The sequence below is a fragment of the Empidonax traillii genome, unplaced genomic scaffold (assembly GCF_003031625.1).
Source record: "Empidonax traillii isolate 1590-97213 ecotype Southwest subspecies unplaced genomic scaffold, ASM303162v1 scaffold1:size7828297, whole genome shotgun sequence".
NCBI classification, from domain to species: Eukaryota; Metazoa; Chordata; class Aves; order Passeriformes; family Tyrannidae; genus Empidonax; species Empidonax traillii.
Window position 1 is genome coordinate 682,917 of NW_020955194.1, and position 23,016 is coordinate 705,932.

Below are 23,016 nucleotides of genomic sequence, written 5' to 3' on the forward strand. Positions count from 1 at the left end.
ACCAAGGAAAAATTACAGAAAGCAGAGTAGATTTATTTTTGAAGTCTCCAAAGAGTTACCAAAAACTTCCCCTTCTTAAATATGTCTTAAATTTAGAGCAAGGCAAATAATCCATACTCATAACAGACTACCGTGGGATCTGTTTGCCTTCTTGTTTCTCCCTCTTGGCATAATTGGAGCCGGTCTCATTCCTTCTAATGAGCTGTCTCCCAGTTGGAAATGGTAACTTTTACAGTTTTTTTTTTTTTTTTCAAGAAACCCACGTTCAGACTGTCTTATTAAACACTCTAATCCTCAATACTTGTTCTGTAAACTGTGTGGTGGATGGAATATATTGTAAGGAGGCAATATCTTGTTGATTGTAAAGCAAAAAAAGAAAATCAGAATATTAATTTCCACTCTCTACCTTTGCCATACTTTCAGCAGTTAGTCCCACAAGTAGAAACTGTACACACATGCAAGAGAAGCAGATTGATATGGGATAGGTTGATATATGTGCCTGTATCCTATCTTTACATTTCAACATCCAGCAGTTTAAAAGCTCTGCTGCTGAGAATATTCCCGTGTCAAACTCTGTATGAGGAAAAAAAGCCCTTTCTTGTAGGCAAAATTTTTCATGGATTGGAAATTGTGGTACCCAAGAAGTCTAATTTTGAGTCCACAGCCACTGCCATCATGATTTAAGGCATAGTTGGATATTCACTGATTTATATAATCAATCTCAAGTTTGGTGTGGGGTTTTTTTGTGGTTTTGTTGGGGTTTTTTTTTGTGTGTGTGTGTGGTTTTTTTTGTTGTTGTTTGTTTGTTTGTTTGTTTTGGTCCTTCATCTTTTTGTTATTTGCATTTGGAGAAGTTGATTATTACTGCATTAAAACTATTGAAACAGGTCATTTTGTAATCATATATAATTACACACTATGTCATACATCTTTCTTGCAAAGAGGATCTGTGTATACATTTACTAAAATAATTACTTATTTTAGCATACCTTTATCCAAATACTTAATGTTTGCATTCCTAATGAACTGAGTGATATAATGTCAGTAAAAAAAAAAAGCAGTTTAATTTGCTACTAATTTGTGCCAAGCATACAGAATGAAACTCAAAAATATGTGGGGAGTCAATATTTGCTGTAGAACCTTCTCTGGTGCCTGTCTGCATTTCAACTATTAGACAAGGAAAGATTACCCACTTCTTTCCTCCAAATTAAAAACTTCAGAAAGTTTTTTTTTCAGATATTCTAATTGCTCAAATAATTGGACTTCATCTTTCAAGAATTTGCCAAGACTTCGTTCAGTCACTCGATAAGAAAATCTTTCAACTACACTTATTCTAGTACTGAACAGCTGTCGGTTTAATATTTTGCATGTGGTTCTTTTTTCTTTCTCTGCTTCATGTTTTGATGATGCTATCTTTTTCTGAAACGATTTTGAGATGGCAATGCAATAGCAGCAAAGCCAGAGTACAAGGCTGCTTCTACTTTTTAAGGGTTTGTACAGCCAGTGAGACAAATTTGGGAATTTCAGCCCTTGGTGTCACTGCAGGCAGCAGATTCTAAAGATGCTTTGCTGAAGACATCTATGTTTTTAGGCTTGTTTTAGATATAACCACATTCTCTTTGTAGCAATCTATCAGTCAGTAATTAATGCATTTATGGTGACCTCCTCCCATCAGTGACAAATGTATTTGGTGCCAGGATGCTTAAATTTGACATAGGTAGAGTTAAAAGAGAAATTTACACTACAAGCACAGATATTTATTGTTTAAATACCATAAAGTTTAAGTACCATAAAGGAATGACATATTACTCTTTCTTGATGAATGCCCATAATGTGCACTGCAAGGCACTGGTATGATACAAGATGCATAATTCAAGCAATATTGTAATTTTTCTTCCCCTCCAGATCTTAATTGAAATTAATTAGTGCACACACTGTGCAGCTGTCTCCAGTTTCTCACTTCCAGGCACCCATTCAGGGCACACTGAGTAGCTGTTGTGTGGTAATTAGTGTCTGGGGTTAATCCCTACCTCCTGGCTCTACCTGCATCCTCATTTGGCACAGGCAAGCGTCGGGAATTGCCATGGGGCACCAGCCACTGCACTTCACACTTCCACATGGGAATCCCACAGCTTCTGATGGGAAGCCCCATGATATCCAAGCCTGCAAAAAGTCTGTAAATAGCAGGACTCCCGAGGCTGTGCTGCCTGCAGAAACATGTACAAGCTGTGTCTCATCCCAAAAGCCACTCATCAGGGAGTATGCATTATTATTATTGTTGTTGTTGTTGATTTTGATGATATTATTACTGACATTATTGTTATTGGTATCACTGATATTGTTCTTTATATTATTAATATTGTTCTTTATATTATTAATATTATTGTTGTCGGTGAGTCTTGCCCAGGACTGTGTTTCAGAAAAACAAATTCCAGTACTCCAGTGCAGTACAGCACTGCTGAATCCAAGGCACTGTGCAAGGCTTCTGTGCCTCTAGTGATGGTTAATTTGGCCCCTTATCCTGGAGAACACATGAAATAGTCCATCTGTGTGTACCTCTGAAATCTGGTGGCTTCAGGAGCTCAGTTTCCTCTCACTGGTCTTTGGTGAGGCCAGCGCAGAAGCATTGATGTGTGGGACAGTCACGCAACTTCTTGCTAGGATCTTCTCCATTCTTCAAGTGATAATTTGATGAATCCTGACTTATAAAAAGGGCTGTACAAAACAGGTCTCTGTTCTTAGACCGTGTGCCTTGCTAATGTGTTACAGAAGAGAAATGTCTTTTTCTTCTTGCGGTGCCTTTATTGGTATCTCCTGGCAAATATCAAAATGCCAAATGTCAAATCTACAGCTTCCAGCATCCCTTCCAGAGTGTTAATACACAGAGAGATCTTCTGGAAGATCTGCACAGACTCACTAATCCCTTTGATTTGATTCAGTCTGCAATGCCGAGCAATTTCCTGGGATGGCTTCAGCTGGCCTCCTGTTCCCTTCTGCCTGTCCTTTCTCACACAGCGACTGATATGATGTTACTACTGAAGTCAACTCTTAGACATGATGCTGCTCTGCTCAAAATCTATTGCCTCTGTATTGCTTTGGGTTTGCTTGGGTTGAACTCTGAAATATTAATTATGTCCTTACTGATAGATTATTTATAGCAAGTATTTCAGAAGCAAGTTATTGTCACGTACATTTTTCCCCCCTCATCTTGACAACGGTGGTTAGCAGTTCCTCAAAGTCAGTCTCTGGTTTACAATGGGAAGTGTTTCTTCCATGAATCCTCTAAATGCTGACTTCTCTATATGATTTCATAGGAGTGTAAGTCTCACTGTGAAGTCACTGTGAAGAAGGATATCCTACTTCCAGCCAGAAAATGTTTGCATTAAGGAGCACTTCCTAACCTAGACTGGAGACTAACAGACCCACGCCTGGTTTGCTATAGTGGTCTCTTCATTCTCTGTGAATATATGGGAGCAAGTACAATGATAACAGGGTTTTGCAGCCCCAATCTCCCAACTGAAAACCGGCAAGCACCTGTTGTGGATTTCCTTCGCAGCAGATTCCTTTACTTGGGCATTCCATTACTGTGTATTACACTTTCCAGCACTTCATGAATTCCTAGTTCTTTCAACTATGTTTTTTGTTGGTTTTTTTTCAGCTGAGAGCAGAGACAGTCTGCTTCATATGCTGATGCACTTGGATCCGCCTCAGAGACTCCCCACCAGTAATTGCTGCTTTTCTCTTCTGACACAAATGCATCCAAACATTCCTTCCCAATTGCAGATATGCTAAAGCACTGCTGATGACACCAAATCTGCTGTACCCTGCTATCATTTCCATCTCTGGCAAATCTAGGCTGTAACATGACTGTGGAACTGGAGTTTCTCAGAACTTGTGTTTTGTGAGTGTGGATTTTGAAGCAGCGATACATCGGCCATGGGGTTTCTAAGGCTGTGTGAATTATAGATTCCTTTCATGCTCTTGTGGGGAGGGATGTCCACTGACTCTTTTCTCTTCTCCACTTAGCCTCAGAAATGTGACAGTTACATTGAAATCTGCAGTAAAATACGTTATGTATTCTAATCTGCGCAGAAATTCACCGGTATTACATAAACCAGACATCGGGAACAGAGGTACAGACCAAACAGACAGTGTGACACTCAGTTTTCATTTCATTGTCTTGGAAAAATTACTCATGTGTAAAGATTAACACATCAAGACTGACACATAAAATGAGCCTGACTAGCAGAAATGTTGCCACAACCTGCATACTAGTTCCAGCTTAAGTTTGGGGGCTTATCTAATACCTTTAACCTATGACATTAATTGATGGCACAAATAGGGTCTGTTTTTCCTCGTGGTTGTATTGATTTAACACCAGTCTGACTCCGCTAGCATCACCAAACCACACCTGAGAAACCAAGGAGTCAGCTCCATAAATCAGGGATTGTATACAATGATGACAGATAATATTGGACAATCATCTCTGGCCTCATTCACACATTAATAAATCAACAGAGATATATGGCACAGACTGCACTACCACTAAATCTTTGCCCTTTTAAAGCCATGTTTATTGAGTTTCAGGCTGGCAAAGCTATGGGTTACTCGAGAAAAGCATTTTTAAGTGTATCAAAACCACAGCGGGAAAGCATATCCCCTTCCATGTACCAGCAGCTCACTGAACTGCAAACGCTTCCAAAGCCAGGAAAAAGCAACTTCTTCCACGCAGAGGTAAGAAGTCAAGTTTTCATCTATATTAGGGACCTGGCACGCTGCAGTCTTTTATCTTTTAGTGCTTCACATGTTTATACATAACGGGCAGTCTGCCAGCAGCTCCGGCCAAAACCAGCAGCGGCGGCTGAGTGGGCAGGTTTTTGCTGGAGCAGCGCACGAAACAGGTACTTTGGTTTGTCAACATCCAGTTGTAAATCCAGAGGTGTTGCCTGCAGCGCTGACCACCACTATAAACACAGCAAAACTGAATGGTGTGTGAGTGCTACTCGACACAGAGTGCAGCAGTTGACAGGGAAGCTCTCCTAATGCATTCCCCAAAGCTGAGGAATTTCATGTGCATCCCCATCTTGGCCCACATCCACCACTCTGGCAATGCTAAGGAAAAATCAATTGACCAAGCCCCCAGAATTACTTTAGAGATTCAAATAATGTCAAATCAGTTTCCCACATTTATAGTGACTATCAGGAAATGCAGAATTAAGAAGCCCCAGTAAATTCAACTGTGGCAGAGTTCAAGAAGTGTTTGGACAACGCTCTCAGGCACATGGTGGGATTCTTGGGGTGTCCTGTGCAGAACCAGGAGTTGGACTTGCTGATCTTGATGGATCCCTTCCAGCTCAACATATTCTACGATTCTCTGATTCTCTGATTCTGTTTCCTTGATCATATTGGTTTAGTAGGGTTTCATTGTCCCATCCTACTTCTTTGTACAGATGTCTTCTAAAGGTGAACTCAGTCTTTTCCACACTGGGGTTTGGGTACTGTGCACTGCTCAAAATCTGTCAGAAGGTAGTTGATGGAACAGGTCACTAAAACTCAGGATCAGATGCATCCTTCCATATATGCAAGCAAGAAAATAAGTTCATTGAAAGGAAGCCAAGTAAAGAGATAATCAAAGCTGAACCTAAGGCTTTCCCTTTGTAAATGAAAACCATTCTGGGTGTACTACAAGATCCCTTAATTTTACCTGAAGTGGTTATATAGCTCTTGGACCAGATAAATGGGCTAAGGGATCTCCAGGGTCCCTTCCAGATCCACACTTCTGCAGCCACACAACACAGCATGTGCTGGATTCATTTCATCTGACCCTCAACACGGGCAGTTAGAGATGTTTACACTCACTGGGCTGCCCGAGTTATCAGTGGGAAACAGGCCTGGCAAGGACAGCAAGTCTTGCTCAGGGTTCTGAAAATAAACTAAGAGAGGGGTTGAATACAAACTGCTAAGAGAGGTTAAACCAAATTAGTGTTTATTTCTTGAGATTCAGCTGTGTATAGAACAGTGATTCTGCTTTCCTTGTACAGAAAAACTCCCACTAACATTAATGGGTACTTTTTTCCCCTAAAAAGATATACAAAATACAGCCCTTACACTACAGGGAAAAATATGCAATTTCAGTATAAATCAAGAGCGTTTGGTTCGGCTCCAAGTGCCTCGTGAGAAGAACAGAACTAAAATTCACCTCAGGGCGTCCAAAGATAACAAATGCAATTTTGAGAGAAAGTGTGAGGATCTTTAGTTGCAGCAAAATGTGCATTGTGTGTTGTGTTGCGTGAGGTTTTTTGTTCTTCGCTGAGCAACATGACCTATTTCCCAGCATCATGTGATTTTTGTATTGGAAGACTCTTTTGTAAAGAAGTAGAATTAATTTTCCAGTGGAAAGGGGACAAAACTGATTTTCCTCAATTCTGCCCAATAGAACAGTGTAACGTTGCATTTCTTTTTATTTATTTATTTATTTAAACTTCATCACCCTTTTGAAAGGTACAGATGTGTAAAGAACACACTTCACATGCTTATCTGTTCCTGGCAATATGTAGTTTCATTAAGTGTCCATTCAAAAAAAATATGTACAAGGCATCAGTAAAGTCCAAAATAAACTACACTTGGATTTAATATGATTTAAAGTCCATTTCCCACCACAATGGCAGTTAAGCACTTAGATATCTAAAGTGCACAAGAGGAATTTAGGCTGCTTTCCATCCCTCCTAAGTAGTGCCTAAGTTTTCTGCTTAAATTTCACTTAGTTGCCTGAAGTTTTTTTCAAGTATGCACATGGAGATGAAAATCTAAGGATGCCACCTTTAGCTAAAATCATCTGGCATTCCTAAAACAGGAATTCCTGTGTCCCAGTGTCATAAAACACTCTGTCTCTCAGACTTTTTCCCTTCATTCCTAATTGAGCAAACACTAAATCTGAGAGGAGAGAGAAAAAAATAACAAGCGTATATATAATGGAGACATCTGGAAGGGAACTGTTTATACAAACTCAACAGCTTTTGCAAAGCTGGGCCCTTGAAGTGTACACAGTTAGGCACTCCAAATCAGCAGTCCCTTCTGAAATGCCTGCTATATATGTATTTTTAGCTTGCAGCTTCTTTGTTTCTAGTCATTTCTTCTACCACACTGGAAGTATTTGTAATTACGGGGATAGGGACTTTTTTTTTAACGCTTGTATGACTCAAAAATGACCAAATGAAAGGTGGCTACACTTTCCCAAAGGAAAAAGTTTTATGCATTAAGAAATTTCGGCTCTAACAGCAATTAATTTTCAGATTAATTGGTGTTCATGGTAGAGGTTTCTGCTCACTTGTCGTTATCAACAGCGCAACGCTACAGAGAACACAGCGAGGCAGAGAATAGGGCAGTAATGATTATAAGGCAACGCCGAACATTTGGTGAGCTAAGCGGATATTCAGATAGGTTGGATTTAAAGTATTAACCACTTCGGGAGATGAATTCTGGCTTTCTGCGTCTTTTGTATCGCGTGCACGTTAATGCATTGTGTCAGCGTGTGGTTTTCTGTTAAGACCTCAGATTAATTAGAGCTTAAATTTAGGACAGGATGTGTCAGCAATAGAAAAAAAAAATAACAGTGTTGTTCTAATGTCATGCTTTCACATGTGTGACCAAGGCTGTGTATTTTCACTTGTCAGAGTTACCCCTGAATTTTCAAGGACAGGTGAGACCCAGCTCAGTGTCAGCTTCCAACCTCCTCGACCTTCCAGCAGCTCGTGCAGGACCTGCTGTCTCAACATGTGAATGGTTGCCTGGATTCTGCTCACTCCAGAAGTTAACTGGGGCTTCGTTCTGCTTGACAGAAAACAAAGAGGAGCTGCCTTTGCAGTGGGGTGTTGAACACGAATGACTTAGACACAGCTCAGTATTGAAAATCAATGTGGAAACATTCTCCAGTGATTCCTAACAAACAGTTTGAGAAACCAGAATGAGCTTTGGGGAAGGAGGGGCCATAGCAGGTGAGATGGGTACACAGTGAGTACATTTCAAACTCTATTTCAAACACTGAGTCTCTTCAGGTGGAGAGAAAATCTGCTTCTCCAAGTTATAGTCACATATTCAGAAAAATTGACAAGTGGAGATCAATGCAAGAGACTTTTCAGTAGAACCCACAGTTGTGATGCTCTGAAATAGCTTCTTTCCTGATACTCTGAAATAAATTTCAACTGCTTTGATGTGTTAAGTGGATTTTGCTAAATAGAAAAGGTTAGTAGTGCTTTATTTGAAATCTTGCTTCATGAATATAGCAAACATTGCTTCTGTGGAAAAGCTAATTTTAAGCCTGGGGATGATAATGGATAAATATCAGGACAGTTGTTCTCAGTTTTACCCTAGAGGTAATGACCAGCACTTCACAGAGCTTTCCTAAGTCCTGAGAAAGAGAAGATGCCATTTGCCAGAAGATGTCAGAACACAGCTGAGCAGGAGGGTGGAAATTAATTTCTTGGCAAACTTTATGGTGCTACCTTTGGGATTTTTTTTCATGCTGTTTCTGTACATTCATGATTTTTATTTCTTAACTTAAAATGTTCTTCCTTTTCTTTATTTTTTTCTTCTTTAACTGTCTTGTGCTAAAATACCTTGTGAATGCACCGTCCTTCCAGATTATAGTTTTGCTCATTTGACTGTTGTAGGTACAACACTCTCACTGAACACTACAAGCACTGCGAAGTAGGGCTGCCGGTATAAAATAATATAGGGAATTTGTGGTTTGCTGCAGTTACAATTCAGGTAAACCAAAAACAAGACAGGCAAGCTTCTTTCCTTCTGTCAGTGATACAATCTGAATATTCTTCTGACTGAACAAATGATGTCACGCTCTATTTCTGCAATCAAACTGCCATAAGCTACTTCTATTAGATCATTTTCTTGAAAGAGCGATTTCTTGTTTGGAAGAGGCACACTGAAGTGCACACAGATAAAAAAAATGGAAGCTGTACTCTCTGTGTATCCTTGTGCAAACCCAGAAGTTGCAGGAAAAAAATGAGCTGCAAATACCTGTGTGCTACCAATGTGGAGAATGAAGACAAGCAGGAGGCTCAGCACCAGGACCCTCAGAGGAAGGCTAAATTGCCTTTGTCTTGTTTCCATTCTGAGATATGTGATGGACTGAAATCACCTGTGATATTCTCCAGGAAGCCATGGAGGCTGCTGGAATTCATGGCAGCCCCATATAAAGCCACACCACCACAGGAGACTGGAAAAGATTTTGTGATTGGCCAATCCGGCATGGGCTGAGCAGCATTAGATGAGGCTTATCAGAACTGCCAGCAAGAGGCCGTGCTGGAGGAGAGAGGGGGAAGAAAAAGCAATGTATGCACCCAATCTAAGGGCAGAATCTCTGCTTTGTACTAGAACTCAGCTACAACTGGAAACCAGTTGTGAGTTCTGCGATGGCAGTAAAAGCACAGCAATAAAGGGATTTATTGGCACTTCAAGTAAACACAGAACATAAATATTTACATATTACTTGTGTGTGCTTTTCTGAAGTAGGTTATGATGCTCTGAATGTCACAGGCAAAAGAGGTGGACATGTGGAACCTAAACAACAGGTAAACCCACTTTTTAAAATAGGTCTCCCATAGCTGCTGAGGGTAGTATTTGCTTTATTGTGAAGATCCAAAGAGCACTATGGCCACTGTCTTTCCACTGTACTGCCTAATGTTAGTCTCCCCAAAATCTGTATTCTGGAACCAAATAAAAGGACCTGTCTTTCAGGGGCAGTGAATACGTGATCTTGAACAAAAAGCTTTAAGAGCTGCAAGCATTCACCATCTTGGAAAGTGTAGCTAATTATTTAGTGGCATCAGTAAGGTGTTTGAAGGACAAAGCTAGACACTTGTATTTCAAAGTGTTGTTCCAATTTTACTTTTTTTCCTTTTTTTTTTTTTTTTTCCTTTTTTTTTTTTAATAAAAGGTGGTGACTTCCAAGACGACCTCCCTATTCCAACTCATTATCGCCCATAAAAGCCTCACCACGTTGAATTTCTCTGGCCGGGACAGACGCAGCTGCTGCAGTCCTGTCACCTCCTCATGCGAACGAGTAAGACGCCAAATAAAACCGCTACCTCTCAGGAATTATTCCGAAAAGCGGACCAAACTTGTACTCCGCCGCTTCTCCTCCATCCAGCCCCGGGACTGTGCCATTCATCAGCACCGTTCCGCGGCCGTTTCCTGCTTTGCAGAGGAGTTTCCGCTATCGATCCCTCGCGGCTCCATCCCCGCTTTTCTCCCGTACAGATCCCCCCATCTCCTGTGTAGGGGAGCTTCTCTCACCCCTCCTGGCCGCACTCCCGCCCGTTCCCTTCCAGCCCCGCAGGGCCGGGCCCGCGGCACCTCCCTCCCCTCCCCTCCCCTCCCCGCGGCGGGATGCGGAGCCGGGTGGGCGGGAGGGAGAGACACGGACCGCGCTCCCCGAGGAGCTCGGTGAGCGCCTCGGAGGGGCCGGGGGGGGGTCACTCCAGTCCCACGGCCACCCGCGGGGAGCCCCGGCTGGTGGGGATGCTCGGCCGCGGCGGTGGGCGCTGCCCGCGATGCGGGGCGCGGAGGACGAGCGGGCGGCTCCCCCCGCATCGCGTCCCGCTGCGGCGCGGGCAGCGCGGAGCCCCAACCGGGCTGTGCGGGGCGGAGCCGCGCCCGGGGCGGGAGGAGCAGCGGCAGCCCCGCTGCCGCCCCCGCTATCTGACCCGACCTTCCCCCTCCTCTCCTCCTCCTCCTCCTCCTCCGCCCCCCGGCTCTCCTGCCCCCAGCGGCCCGGGAGGAACTGAACCATCGCCGCACAGGAAGTAGCGGCTGCGGGGAGCAGCAGCAGCAGCAGCAGCGGCGGCGGCGACAGCTGGGGCTGCCGCACTCAATGAGCGGCGCTCCCGCAGCCGCCCGCCCCGCTCGCCCCTTCCCCGCCTCCCGAGGGCAGCCCGCCCGCCGCCGCCGGGGGCTGGAGGCTGAAGCGGGCACAGGCAGCTCCGGCTCTCCCCGAGGAGGAGGAGGAGGAGGAGGAGGCGGCGGCGGGGACTGCAGGTTGGTGCCGCTCCGCCGGGATGCGGGAGAGGGGAGGCGGGCCGGCGGACCCTCGGCGGCCGGAGCAGCATCCCCCGCTCGGCGCTCCCCGCACCTTGGAGTGGGGGGCTCGGCCGGGAGCCCCTCTCGGAAAGGCCCCATCGCGCCGCCCCCGCTGCGGCGGCTCGGGAGGAGCCTTGCCGGGCCCAGCCCGGCTCGGTCCGGCGGTGCCGGTGCCTCCGGCGGGCGCTGCGCTTTGTGCGCCGGCGGGCGGTACCCGGGGCAGGGGGGTGGGGGTGTGGGGTGGGGGACGGCGGCGGTGCGAGGAAGGGCACAATGGTCCCGGCTGGAAACTCGTCCTGCCCATCCGGGGTGAGATGGACGCCGTCCCGGGAGGCGCAGGCTGGCTGCTCGCTGCTGGGAGGGAGGGCGGCTGGGCTCGCCGCCGAGCGCCGGGGGAGGGTGGGGGGAAGGAAGGGAGGAAGGATGGATGGACGGACGGACGGACGGACGGATCGGCGAAAAGTGAGAGAGTGGTTTAAAACAAAAAGAAAGAAACAAGGGAAGCCCGTTTCCGAAGAGCCGGGCTGTACCTGGGTGCACGGCTTGCGAGTGCAAAATGGAGAAGAGCAAACCCTATTGATCTGAGAACGGCAACCAAATGGGATGCTGTTGTGCCTGGATTCTGTTCAGAGGATGCTGATGGATTTATTAAGGTGCTAACCTAATGTGTAGGCATCCAAATCAATAAGGATGCTGATTATCCCCTTATAGCTTTTAGTGCACTGTATTCTAAAGGAATTTTTGTGTTGAGACTGAGTGTTACCTGTTTGATGCTGCACTTGTCTATTCTTCCCCTCCAATATTTTTTCCTCTTTGAATCTTCATATTTCCTCGTTGATTAGGCAGAGATCAGATGTGGAATGAGTAAGGAGAGTGGCAGAGTTTCCAGTAATCTTGCTGCTCATTCCTCAAAGCAGTAATAATCTCATTAGCTCATCATTTTATCTTACTAATTTCAAGTCCAAAATAAACTCCATGGCCTTTCCCCCTCTCCTGCTCTAAGGGAAATAGGCTGGAGTCCAAGATGGCATGTTTGCCATCAGTGAATTGCTGATATGTACAAGCATGTTTGGGAGCAGAGTGGAAAGCTCTCCACTTGTCTTGGCAGTGTTTCTTTTGTGGTGACGCTCTTCACTTGAGACCCTGCTTGAACTACAGGTTGTTTGGATGAAGTTCAGTGTAATCACAGATAGGTACATCTGGGGGGTTTTTCCAAGTTTGATTCTACAACCAGTAGAACTTGTACAGTTTCCATTCATTTTCTAGTGAAATTGTATGAGATGATGTGGTTAAATGGAGTTGTAGTCGTGACCTGCAGTGAACTTGCTTTGCAGCAACAAGCACTAGGCTGCTACAGAGCTCCTTGTGCTGTGAACAGCTTTGAACCTCGGATTTTAATCATAAATGTTCTGGTCTTTCCTGTAACTTTCACTTTTGGTTCCCTTCTGTGTACTCTAGTCTTCCTCCCTTTCACATCTATTGTTACCACACCTTCACAATTAAAATTAAGTGCATTACTGTCAGTACCTTTCTTGGCCTTTTTCAAGGGCTGTCTTATGTATTCTTAAGAAGGTCTTATTATCTCTTTTTCTCTTAATTCCCACCTTCACCTCTCCACCCTTATGCACACACTTAGTTGGAGAAAGCAGGACAGAGAACAGTTGGTCTCCAAATTTAGCTTGAATTCAACACAAGCACAGGGAAAACACCTGACCAGATTGTCCCTGCTGAGCATGATTAAAATGGCAGGACCACTTGTGAAAACTTTGTAGTGCATTTTAGCAATGCATTGCAGATAGGTCTGTCAAAAGGGTACCTGAAAAGGGCTGAAATCAGAATGGGTTTTAGTTGAGGTCATGTTGGACAGAAGTAAGGATGCTATTTCCTTTTCCCTGTGTGTTTTTTTTTTTGTCTCTGAAGAGGTCCATTAACAAACAGAACAAAATTCCACTTACAAATACAGGGTACTCTGCTAGTACAGAGTATATGTTCTTTTCTCAGCCAGAGCTAAAGCTTTCTGCTCTGTGATAATCTTCTTACAAAATGAAATTTTTGTTGCACAGTCCTGTGCTAGCTTCGGTTTCTTGTTTTGTTTGGTTTTTTTTGTTTTTTTTCTCTCTGCCTCTGTTAGCAGAAGGATGCATTGTTTTCAAATCCTTAATGGTGTTTTGTTTACTTACAAAACTATTCAGGAATAATTGGATTTGAGGCTTACATTTCGTGGGGAACCGGTGTGAATAAAGTATTGCTGTTAACTGCAAGGAGTTCACCTGTACTAAATTTACAGTAGCCATAAATTATGATAAGTTGCTTCTGCACTGTATGCAAATACAATAAAAAAAACAAGGAAGGTTGCATTCAGTCTTGCTTCTCTGGCTTATGAGACCATAATTCTGGAGGGAATGGCCAAGGTACTGATGAAGAAACACAGTTATCATCAGCAGTGGCTAAAAATTGCCAGTTTTTTCAGTGGTGGGGTTTTTTTTTAGTGTTCATACTGAGTGTTGGTGCATGTACAGCCTCATTATAGTCAGCTCCTGAACAAAGACCGGGTGACTAGGCAATTGGTATCGTGAGTATCAGGAGATGAAGAACAAAAGAAATGACAAAAAACAAAGGGAACTCAAAATTTCCTCGTGTCTCAGGTTGTTCCACTACCTTCTGGTGCTGAGGCACCAGTAATAAGTATTCTGTGTCTTCACTTGCATTTCAGGGTAGCACCAGGGAGCTCTTGCTTGTGGGTAGCTCTTAATGAGAGCTAGGATTAATAAATAATTGCTAGCATCTTTTTTAGTAAAACTGAAAGGAAGGGAATAGAGAGATATGTACAGTTTTATCCAAATTTCTTGTTTACTTACGGTATTAACCAACTTAAAATAACATAAAATAATAATCCCAAGGCCTCTGTTGTGTGCCTGATGAACATACTCTTAAATGTGTTACATGAAAACCAATTTGCCGTCTGATGAATGATCGCGGTCAGGATTCTGGATGTGAGTCAGCACCTAAGTTGGGGACTGATTATCACTAGGACATAGGCACACGTAGGGAAAATCAGGATAATTTAGGAAGTGTTTTGTTTGCTGGTGCACCAAGCCAATAATCTGTTTTCTGTTTTGGTTTATTAATTGCAGTGATCCAAATTTTAAAATGGTTAAAAAGGAATTGAACCCTTGCTTATATATATATATTTTTATTATGCTTCTAAAATCGGTATATACTTATGATTTACCTAAAACTTATCTCAAATTTTCTTTGCCTTTGAGTCTGGACACATTTAAGAGTATGCAAAATGTGACAGTGATGAGAAGCTGAGGGCTTAGAGGTGTTACACACAAGTTATAGCAAAGGTGAAAGAAATGCTGGTCTTTTTTGTAGAAAAAAACAAATCTGTGAGTGCTACCTTTGGATCCAGTCCTTCCCAGCAGCTCCTCCTTCTGCTGAGTCTGTATCTGTAGCTGTCTAACCAGCACAACTGTGCAGTTTAGTAGATGAAATATTTGTCTTGGGAAGCAGGAACCTTAAGTTCTTGTCCTCATCAATGTTGTAAAAAGGGACTGAGAGCCACGGGGGATCCCCTTTTCTGACTGTAAACCCGTGCAAAACAGTTTTGGGACAGTGTGGTGACCAGCTGTGCCAGGTCAGCCTGCTGCATAACTGAGGAAGTGCAAGGTGGGGATTATGATATCTTCCAGGGAAAAGCCAAGAAAAGCCATTGGAATGATGTACAGCTCAGACTACATCACTACACGCATGACGTGGTTCCCACTGGACTGACAGGCAAAGGATCCGATTATACTCACCTTTTTGTTTCATGCCTGTGTTTTGTGAGGGGGCCAGTGTTGTCTCGGCACCCTGAGCTTTCTGAAGTTGTTGATCTCTGAGACACCTCCCCAGTCTCGTTGCTATTCCAAGGCATATCACTTGTAGGGAGAGCAGGCCCTTTCATTTTGGAATGCTGCCTCCCCCTAGGAATCGGGAACTTGGGACCTAGGCTCTGTGAAACTTGCTCCTGCAATGCTGCATTTTTCGTGCACCCAGAGGTTCCAGTTCTTTGGTAGAGAACTAGGATGAAGTAAAAAAAGAGAAGAAACTGTTTCCTCTCGGATGGGGAATGAAAGCTGACTAGTCTTAATACTGTAATTTATCTTGCAGTAGTGTCAATGACGTGGTGTTTGCTGTCCAAACAAAAGATGTGGTTTATGTCCCAAAGAGTTTAAAGATAATTTGAAGTTTTGTGTAGTGGAAATGGTAGTTTTCTCAGCCAAGTCGGCTTTGCCCTGGGTACAACCCCTTTGCCTAAGTGTGATTATAACTGCTGGAGTTTGAGACTGCTCAGGAAAAAAAAAGAAAATGCTTATCCTTGAAGCACGTGTTGATCTCCCTGTGCTTTATGAGAACGGAAGGGCATAAAGATTCCATATACATTTGGAATGAAATGGTAGAAGTTTTCCATACAGATGAGGTGGATTTGAGTGTATGGCAGAGAACTTAGAATACACCACTTGTGTATTCATGAAAAAAAAAAAAAAGCCTGTTAAAAACCTTTACAGTGTTTCTGCATCAATATTAAGACCTTTTTAATGGTCAGGCATAAAAGCAGTGTGACATTGGAATCCTTCTTTGTGTAGTACCTCTTCTCCCTGCAGATGGACTTTCTAATTTGCTCTGAATTAAAAGAGGTTTCAGTCAAATTTTCAGTTCCTTTTTCTATCCTCTTGTTGTTCTTGTGTGTTGGCAATACTTAGGTAATTATAGTGTGTGTGCTAGAAGCCCTGACAGCCTAAACTGAGTTCTTTGTAAAAAATGTGATGTTTCCCTTAATTAAGAGAGACTAGAAACAGCACCTGAATCTATTAATTAAATAGTCAAAGTTGATAGCTATTTAGGATATATTAACAAGCAAAACAAAATACATTTTTGACTAATGTGTTGCCCACAGTAAATGAGCTACTGTAAGGTTTTGGGTTTTGGTTTTTTTTTTTGGTGGAGAAAAATAATCTATTGGTGCTGTAACACATGCACAGTCATGCAAAATTCATGTGAGATTGTTCCCAATTCTGTGGTTCTCAGAACAATAGCCTCTCTTTCTTCTTCAAAGCTCTTCAGAGCTGTTAAATAATCCTTGTGACAACCCTATGAAGTGAGTATTGTAGTAATTTTGTATGGATGGCAAAACAATTAATCGGCATTGTCTCCAGCTGTACTAGGAAAGTGGGGTTTGCAGCGTGCCTGGGGCTTGGCCTGTTGCTGAAACATGCATTTGTGTGAGCAAGGGTTGGGATGTGTCGTGCTGCCTCTTCTGGCTGTAACTGTGCTGGTGAGAACATTTTGCTGATGGAGTGTTCATCAGCATGCAGGTGGTCATCAGCGTCAGGCTGGAACCCATGTAGCTCATTCTGAATTATTCAGGCCATGTTACTGGCATCACTTCGTGGAGGAGAGGTGTGCAGAGCTGTTGGTGTCTGTCATGTTCTTTTGCATGTGAAAGTTGGGTTGCTCAGACTGACTCCAGAGCACGAGTTTGCTCATTCATGGGGTGAGGTCCTGGTCAGATGCTTCCCACTGGGGTCATGCCAGGCTGGGCTTGCTTAGGGTTATGAGTTGCCTTGAGGCTGACCTCCTAACTCCCTTTTATCTGAAAAGGCTGCAGAACCAGCTGTTACATGAACACCAGCAGTGTCTGCCAGCTGAAGGGGGTTTGGATTACCAGGATGTAAATTCCTGGTTTGGGCCTGACCGATGTCGCAGCTTTTCTGCGCAGCTTGGCTTTGGCTGCTGAGATACGTGTGTCTCCTCTTCTCCTCCACCAGCTCTGCCTGCTGCCCTTCCAGGAGTTATAAAAGCCACAGCAGATGGCTTGGGGAGGCAGTGTCTGTAATTACTGCTGCAGGATTCGCCTAAGCTTGACTCTGCGCAAAGAACGCTTTATTTTTTTCCCCTGAAGATTCAAAGTTGTCGGTACTTCAAATGCAGATTTGGTCTTTTCAGGGGAACACGATGGTGGAAATGTGTGTGTTTCGTGCTGGTTCAAAAGCAGCCTGGTTTTCCTCTTGACATAATTCATATCGTGCTTTAGTGTTACCAGTTTTCAGTCTTCCCTTGCTAGGTCAGCCTTCAGGTTCCTGGTAGTGATATAGGCTAGGCTGCCTATGGACCCAGATTTTGATAACAACTGATGTATTGTAAAATAACACAACTACTAGTAAGTTTTTAAACCCACTATCCTGGCTGCAAACCTTCCAGCAGGTTTTGGTGTGAATGTTGTTCTCCCATCTGAGCAGAGATGGGAGGTTTGACTGTAGGTTTGACACATTTTTAATGCCTAATTCATGTGCTCATCTCCCAGCTGTAGTTGTGACTGATTGACCCAGCATTATGCTGCACAGCATGTACTTTTCTGTGGGACCCCTTTTTTCAAGTACCCTTCTGAAGCCTTGGTCTCCCTAACAGCCTGTCTGAGCTGAATTTCTCTTCTCCCATCCCTGGTGCTTATGGCCCTTGGGTTATTAACTGTATAGCCAGTTAGGTTTGAATTTAAGAGGGCTGAAAGCAAAGGGAAAGAAAGCTTTTAATTTCCTCAGGTCAGTGAAGAGGCTGTGGCCCAAACCACCCACTGAGCAATGTTGTTTTTCCTTCTGGTGGCCACAGCAGACGTGACATTTCTGGTTCCTCAGACAGCTTCCTTCAAGGTGTTTTTTAAAATTATTTTTAATTTAATTTACCTAGAAAGTACATTTAGCTAAAAGTATAAGTAGCAATGGGAATTTGAGCCAGATTCCAGATCCTTCCTTATTCATCTCCATTTCCAGTGAAATATTATCTCTGGGGTCATGGGATTGAGGTGGCTTTTGGAATTTTGATTTTTTTTATAATCTTATCTCAGCACGTGGCAGGGGGAAAGTGCTGTGCCTTTTAGCAGTCTCTGCCTATAACTAACTTTTCTGAAACTTGTAAATGGTTTTCACGTTGAATTTGCATATGGTATCGATCTTACCCATGGAGAGGACAACTGCTTAAAAACAGGTGTCTTTCATGCATAGCTAACACTGTGGCAAGGATGTTTGTGTGCTTTCTTTAAGAACTGAGATGGCTTAATGTGAAATAGGGTGTCCTTTGAGTAATTCAGTTTGCTTTGTTGTCTCAAGTCAGGTTGTTCCTGACGATGGAAGCTGAACTGTCTGGCTTAACTCTCCGGCTGTGTTTTTCTCCAGCGTCCTTCTGTGATGATACAAGACCTATCACTGCCAAACACTGCTGGATTTCTTTCAGGCTTTTCTGTCCAAATAACTCATCAGAAAACACTCAGTGAACCCTCTCCTTCTGCCCGCTCTGGAAGGACAGAGTTTGCATTCATTGCCCAACAGCCTTACAGCAGCTTGTTTCAAGCTGAACTTAAAGGCAGAAACACTTCTTCTACCTTGAAGTTCCTTGGGTGCAGATCACCAGATGCTGGGACATTAGGCAGCAGCAGGGTCACAGTGCACTTATCCTGGTCCTCTGCTCTTCCCTGGCCATCATTTGCTGTCTGCTGCCAGGGATGCGTTGTGGGACGGGGCTTTGGCTCTGGCCCGGTCCAGATGTGCTTGTTTGCTGCCTGGGTCCTGCTGAGCCCTAGAAAGGGCATCCAGCCCTGCGTTTGGACGGAAAACCTTGGTTAAAAATGGCATTGCTTCAGCTTGCTTGTTACAGATGTAACCATGGCTGTGAATTGAGGACCAGAACTACATTTATGGTAAAAGTTTTCGGAGCATGTAGTCCTAGAATGAAGGTATGTCCATTAAATATGTATGTATCCTTATACTGTTAGATATATATTGCTGGCAAGCTCTCATGGCTGCAGCTGTGCCTATACCAAAGCCCTCTAGATGGTACTTCTCTTTTTTTTTTTTTAAACTTTTAAGCTTTTCCCAGCAACTTAGCAATAAGAAAAGAAGCTTCACTGAAAGGTTTCATTTTAGTCTGTGTACTGTATTTTTTTCTGGCGTGCTCCAGTACACTGCAGAGTGATGTATTGGCTTTTCAGAAGCAATATCATACAGGGGAACAAGAGCTGACCAAAGTAGTGGTGATGAGCCCTGAGGCATTCACAGCATCATCTTGATTATATTTCACAGTAAAAAGCACATAGAGCATGTTCATCATTGAAACAACAGGGCCTGCTGTATGCAACCCACTATGAGCCTCTACCTCTTTCAGGTAGTGAGCCTGTACTTTTCTCTACAACAAAAGAAAGTGGTATTATCCTTTTATTTTTTTTTCCCCCCCTCAGATTTTTTTTTATTTCATCAATTTCTTTAATGTCCTAAACCTTAAACGTTTTCTGCTAGTGCAGTGATCTCAAGGTTTTGTCAAGCACCCATATGGTAGGTCTGGTCTGAAGGCTGAGCCTTCGGTTTTCCTGCGAGGTGTTGCGGGTGGAAAGGCTGTGCTTTACGTCCATCTGCACTAATTCTTCTGACACCAATTCCAGAGCTGTCTTGGTGGCTCCCAGAGGAAGCTGTGGAGTACTGTGGAGGGTTATCTGTGGATAACTTGGCTGGCTGGGCCTGAGGAAGGAGGAGGATGTGTTTCTGTACCAGGGAAGCTGGCAGAAGCTTCACCACGCTTGGTGGCGCGCGCGAAATCAGCGCTGGCTGCTCTTCACACCACTCACTGCTGCACATCCTTTAAGGACATGGTTGGTTTTGTAATGGCAGAGTGAAGACTTCCTTCTCAATGAAGGAACACCCAAAAAGAACGCGGGTTTCAGGTTAGTTTAACGAGCGTTTCCGTAGCTGGTTTATTTTAATAAAACTTTGCCTAGGTGGCTTTTTAAATTGAATGTTTAAGCAAGTTGGAAGCAGGCGTTTTACTGTCTCCCTTTAATTTGTGCTGATACGTGGTTTAGCATGATTATTTTTTAATGTGCCTTTTAAAAGTGTGGTGCCCTCATCCTCTTGACCTTTCTCCTTCAAAAAAGAGTGGATTTCATTTGTTTGGTGAGAAATGTCTGTTGTATCGTTGCTCTGTGACAGGGAGGTATGTGGGAGAGGTGGGCTTGGTGAAAAAAAGTTACTGGCTTTTAAGGTGATGGGTTCAGGCCAAAAAGCATTAATAGTGGTCTGAAGCACGCTGTGGTGTTTGGAAGCTCCCTTTCTGAACCTCGTAAATTTAGCTCTAAATATGAACCTTGCAGCATTACATAGATGCTTTGGTTTTACTGGGGGACCTAAAATAACCAACTTCCAGCTTTCCTTTCCCCTCCCCTCCCCTGCTTCTCCCACAGGCCTGTTCTTTTCTTGTTGGTCAGCATTAACTTTCCTGAGATGTGGGGCCCTAAAGAGGAAATGGAGCCGTGTTCTTCTGTGTTGAGGTTTCTGTCTGATCCAGCAAAGGGAGTAGTGGAATAATGGAGTACTCCTGGGTAGGAGCATTTTTTAAGAGAGCAGAGCTTACCCTCCCATCTAGTTGGCTCTTTGCTCTTCTCCAGTTCAGCAGGAATATCAACACTGAAAAAAAGGTTGGCACCATAATTTCTTGTGGGGTTGCAGTTCAGTCTGGAATGGGGCAGTCTGTCTGCTGATACTCTTGATCCTTCTCTTTGAAGAAAATCAACCACAGCTGCCTCAATTTTTGGTGATACCATTGCCTACATTCATTTGTGCCTCTGTATTTGCTCTGGAATCTTTTCTTTAATACTATTCATTAACACAGTGAATGGCAAAACATCTGAGGGGAAAGAAAGCTCTAGACTTGCTTGTATTTCTGTTTTGATTATAACAAATAATACAGTGCTTCCACTTAGCAGTTTGAAACCTGAATGTGAGTCAGTCTTAGGTGATTGCAAAAAAACCACCCCAAGAACCTCAAACCCTTCCCTTCTCTCTGAAGAAAGAAAAAAAATCAAGCACCCTGGATGGGGACACACGTGCACACCCCCCTTCCAAGATGGTTTTCTTTGGCATGAGCTGGACTGTGGCATGCACCTGAAAGTATTGCTTTTTGAGAAACACCTTTTCCTGTGGACAGAGTTGTAAGACAAACTGAGTGGAAAAAATTCAGAGATGTCTATGAAACATTACCAAAAGGAAGATTTAAAGAATCCGTATAGTTTTACACAGAGAACACGTGGAAACCTGCTGCAAGAGGAGAAAGGAGTGAACTGCTGTCTGTGCCTGCTGTAGGGAAGACAAGAAGTTAGGGATTTAGGATGCAGAATGGAGAGCTAGAAAACTTTGGAAAACGCTTTCCGTTGCCAAATGGGAGTTGTAAAATCTATGTTGCCGGAAGGAGCTCAAAAAAGAAGAGATTCTGGCAGATGCCAGGGAAGAGTTGGGGTTTGGTGCTTCTGCACTGGGGACTGGAGTGCAGGATCCCTGGTGGGAAATGTACCTTTATGAGATGTGGACAAAAGTCCTCTCAATTAGTGGCTGCTTCTTACCTTCCTCTTTGAGTGTGTGAAACAATTCACTTGCAATTCCTGTGTGTTCCATGCAGAAGGCAGAGCAGAGCCTTGGAGATGTTGCTTCAAAACCAGTGCCTGGACTCAGCTACTGGAATAACTGTGGTGCTGGTTGCCTTTGGTTTGCTGTTTTTTTTCAACCATTTGGCTCTCAGTGAGTTTCTGTGGCACAGAATTAATTCCTGATGACCAGCCAAAGTACCTTAGAGTCCCTCTGGCCAGAAGCTGTAATTACCAGGAATGCATGGAGGGCACTAAACAAAAGCTGAAAGACCGGGTAAACCTCATTCAGAAGTGGCCCACAGAATTTAAATGCAAGTGCTGGTTCTCTCTACGACACAGTCCTGTTTGCCTTTTTGGTATTGCAGCCGTTGCACGAAGCTGGTGGGTGCTGAAGTAGTTCTGCAGAATGATTAGCAATGAATTAAGAACTGAGTCAAGTTCCTGGCTCCCTGCACTGACAAACGCTTTGCTAGCAAGTATATGAGACAAAGTACCAGAAAATTTATGGACTGTGATGGTCTGTCACTCTGTGTGAACAGAAAAGAAATACCATCCAGCTTCCTGAAATGATTTCTTTTACGCGTGGGGTGCCTAAAATTATTTGGCAGGACATATGGTCTTTGCGTGTTGGTAAAACACGGGCAGTCCACGCAAGGAAATGTGGAGCGTCTTGTTCCTTGAGTTCTCTCCCCAGCAGTGGCCAGTGTGTAACCTCAGCAGTGTGCTGAGCTGTCATCAGCTGTGTCTGGAAAACTCATCCAAAGTGTTTGTATCTCTCATGTAAATGAGGCACAACTTGCCTCCTTATGGCCACCAGGAAATTCAGTCTTCCTGTCGCTGAGTGTGGAGCCTGTGACTAGGCAGGAGAGACAGGACTAAGATAAATTGAGCCTCTGGTGAATGACTCAAAAGATGTTGGGGGAATTTGTAATGTGCTAGGTTTTAAAGTGCCAGATGCTCTTATGAGAGGGGAACCGTGCTATGTTTCTGCCTTAATTCCAGAACAATGTTAAGATGGGATTTTGTCCACTGGAAGCACTTTGGATGCCATTGGTATGTAAACAGACCCTCTGCCTTGAAAGATTCAGTCTCTTGCAGATAATGTACTATTTGGAGTTCACAGACCTGGTGGAATTACGTGTGTGAGAGGGTATGAGCAGCAGAAAGCCAGTTAGTTACCTGCACTCATGTTTGCTCTGGGTAGCCAGCGAGTCCCCATTAGCCTTGTAATGTGCTTCTAAACCTGCAAAAATAGCTGTTACCCAAATTAAAACCCCCCCTGCACTGACACAGGTCCTCTCTGCCGAGGTGTCTGTCTGACACCAGCTGTGTTCAACAAATTCCAGCAGCATCAAGCACCTACAACTTGGTTACAAAGTGGGGATTTTTTTTACCTCCACTGGGGTTTTTATGCTCGAAACCTTAACTTGCATGTCATTTCTAGAAGAGGGTGGATCTTCTCAGACAGGTGAATT

The 23,016-nt window shown here is 43.7% G+C and overlaps 1 protein-coding gene across 2 annotated transcripts in view; it reads left to right on the plus strand.

Moving 5' to 3' along the window:
* The first annotated feature begins 10,895 nt into the window (after window positions 1–10,895).
* The window catches only part of AGPAT3 (1-acylglycerol-3-phosphate O-acyltransferase 3), an 83,871-nt gene continuing 71,750 nt past the window's right edge, over window positions 10,896–23,016 (plus strand). For both annotated transcript variants that reach the window (XM_027878858.1, XM_027879111.1), the window contains exon 1: window positions 10,896–11,052. The gene's annotated coding sequence lies outside the window, so the exon portion shown is untranslated. The remainder of the gene's footprint in view (window positions 11,053–23,016) is intronic.